Source organism: Danio rerio, chromosome 22 (genome assembly GCF_052040795.2).
Source record: "Danio rerio strain M-AB ecotype USA chromosome 22, GRCz13ab, whole genome shotgun sequence".
NCBI classification, from domain to species: Eukaryota; Metazoa; Chordata; class Actinopteri; order Cypriniformes; family Danionidae; genus Danio; species Danio rerio.
Window position 1 is genome coordinate 34,307,501 of NC_141042.1, and position 2,757 is coordinate 34,310,257.

General features: G+C 34.1%; 1 protein-coding gene across 2 annotated transcripts in view; it reads right to left on the reverse strand.

The window, feature by feature from the left end:
- The window catches only part of slc6a6b (solute carrier family 6 member 6b), a 38,349-nt gene extending 36,640 nt beyond the window's left edge, over nt 1–1,709 (reverse strand). Inside the window, exon 1 of one of the 2 annotated variants that reach the window (XR_015521312.1) lies at nt 1,527–1,709. The gene's annotated coding sequence lies outside the window, so the exon portion shown is untranslated. 2 annotated transcript variants of the gene reach the window in all.
- Nucleotides 1,710–2,757: the final 1,048 nt, after the last annotated feature.

Sequence of the window (2,757 nt, forward strand, 5' to 3'; positions counted from 1 at the left end):
GGGAGAAACGGAGAGAGAAAAAACAAGCAGCAAAAGAGTTCAAAGTCTAAACCAAATTCTGGCCAGAGGTATTTAGGCAAAGGCTTTGTGACATTTATTGACATCAATTAAAAATGAGCTGATAGGCTCATATTTGTGGTCCATTTTATAGCCTTCAAGATAAAGACAACACACTGAATAACTTCCATTCTAAGAGAATGGCATCTGTCCCAAATACTTACTGACTGTTGCTCTTATCTGTGAGCTAGGTATGCAAGCTGGCTTGTGTACAGAAACCTAAACTCTGTATCCTGTGTTGTGTTTGTTTGAAGAGGGCTCTAGACAGCTAGTGAGCTGCCTGACTTCCGCATAACCCTAAGTAGGGAACAAGACGAGGTGAACTTGTCTGCGAGAGAGTCTTCCTCGCGGTGTAATTTCTGACAGTTCATCTCTGTTAGGATGCTGGTCCAAGCGAAAAGCATCCTGCTGGTTTAGCACTAAGTGTTAAATTATCCTTTTTAGAGACGTTCACACAGATAATGAACGCAGGTGTGACGAGTTTTTATTTATTTGTTTATTTATTTACTTGGTAACGGCGTTTATACGAGAAGCTAAGAGACAAACACCGACAACATTCTGGTACGCGTTTACACGGGAAAACATCACGTTATTATTATCATCACTTAGGTAAACGCCTCATAACATTTTAAACGCCAGTTCCGTTTCGTTTCACTTCTGATCTGAACGCGTCCTTGTGTGAACCGCGTGCAAGACCAACGTCACAAAACCAGCATCCGACTACTTTCGAGAAGCGTCAGAATTGCAAACATTTTTCCAAAATTCGCTTTTTTTCTTCAAAACGCAACAACAGGTTGTTGACGCGATTCTCTGTGAATCTGCATATGTGTGAAAGAGAATTGCTAGTTTGTAGTATCAAATGTGTATCAAATCCGTTTTTTCGCTCTTCTGAGGTGAATATGTCAGTGTTTTAAAGCCCTCGGTGATACTGGTTTCCGTCAAGCTGTCTATTCTTAACTCCATGCAGTCAGCATTCGGTTATATTTATCTCTGGTGGGAGTGCGAGAAACTCAATGACAAGTGACAGCATCAACACTAACGCATGAGCTCTTTCTCCTTGTGGATTTAAATGGGCTGTCAAATCATTGTAAAATAAATGACACCTATCTATCTATCTATCTATCTATCTATCTATCTATCTATCTATCTATCTATATATAAATATATATATATATATATATATATATATATATATATATATATATATATATATATATAATGCAGTATTGCAGTTTTTTTATAGGAGTTTAAAATCATAACGTGACAAATATAAACTGTTTAAGTACTTCCTGAATGTCTTGTCAAACTCACTTGAGCATGTAATGACAACTAAAACAAGATGTTTTAATTCCTTGAGTGATGCCTGAAAACATTCTTAAATGAGCAAAAAAAAAAAACTAAAAGCGTATTTGTTCTCGCATCTGTGTATTAGTCTCAATAAAAAGAGCAAACAGTTAAAATAGCCTTACCTTTACTGTTTATTTCCTTTAATTCCTTTGAAACGGTCTTGTCCCTTCTGTATTGTGCGGTGGCTGGCTGCTGAATAACAGCAGCAGCGGTAAATTTAGTTTATGAGCTTTTTTTCTGACCTTTGTCTCTCAACATGGGTGACCATTAGACATCAGTTGTGGAAAAACACCGGCCTGCCTCCCATTCGCGGCAGCAGCGCGTCTTCTTAAAGCGGCCGCTTCCTGTGTTCAGAAAAGCGCGCCTCGTCTGTCAGTCTGCGCTCCACAGCGCCGCCGCCGGCTAACAGTGGCGCTGCATCCTAAGGTTTCTGCCTCAAGAAAACTCTTTGTAATACACGTCTAAAAGGCGAATTCAGGTAAAGAATTCATAGAAAAGACAGACATGGTGCAGATATATAATTGACTTAAATAAATATATGATTAATGATAAAAAGAACAGACTAAAAAGTAAAAAGAAAAAGTTGCACAGCTATATTTTTGTCAATAGCCAAAAGTACATTGTATGAGTCAAAATTATATTTTTTTATGCTAGAATAATTATAATTTTGAGTAAAAATCATGTTCCATGAATATAATTTGTACATTTTCCATTGTAAATATGTACAATTGCATTTTTTATCATTAATATGCATTGCTAAGAGCTTAATTTGGACAACTTTAAAGGTGATTAAAGGTGACAAATATTGTCCAACTCTACCACATTTCAATGGAAAACTTATCTAGGAGCTTCCAGATAATGCAAATATCTCAATTTTGGTAAATGTACATTTGTGACTGGTTTTGTGGTCCAGGGTCAGGGTGGCATCAAAATTTATAGAACAGGTACAAGAAGTCAATCATGCTATTTATTTATTTATTTATTTATTTATTTATTTATTTATTTATTTATTTATTTATTTATTTATTTATTTATTTTTACCTTAATAATTAGTTTTTTGTTTAGTTTTTATTTATTTAATTAATTTATTTATTTATTTATTCAAATTCAATGTCTAAATATGTATTCTAATTTATTAGGCTAGTTTATATATAATATTATATTATTTGCAAGACACCAATTAACATTAAGATCATGCACTTCTTATACATTACTTTTCATTCATTTTTAGATCATTAAATAATTCTGCAACTTAAGTAGACCTTTACAATCTCGTTGATTGTTAAAATACATTTGATTCATATTAAAATATTTCAACAGCTGTATTTACCAAATTCAAGTCTAAAACAAGCA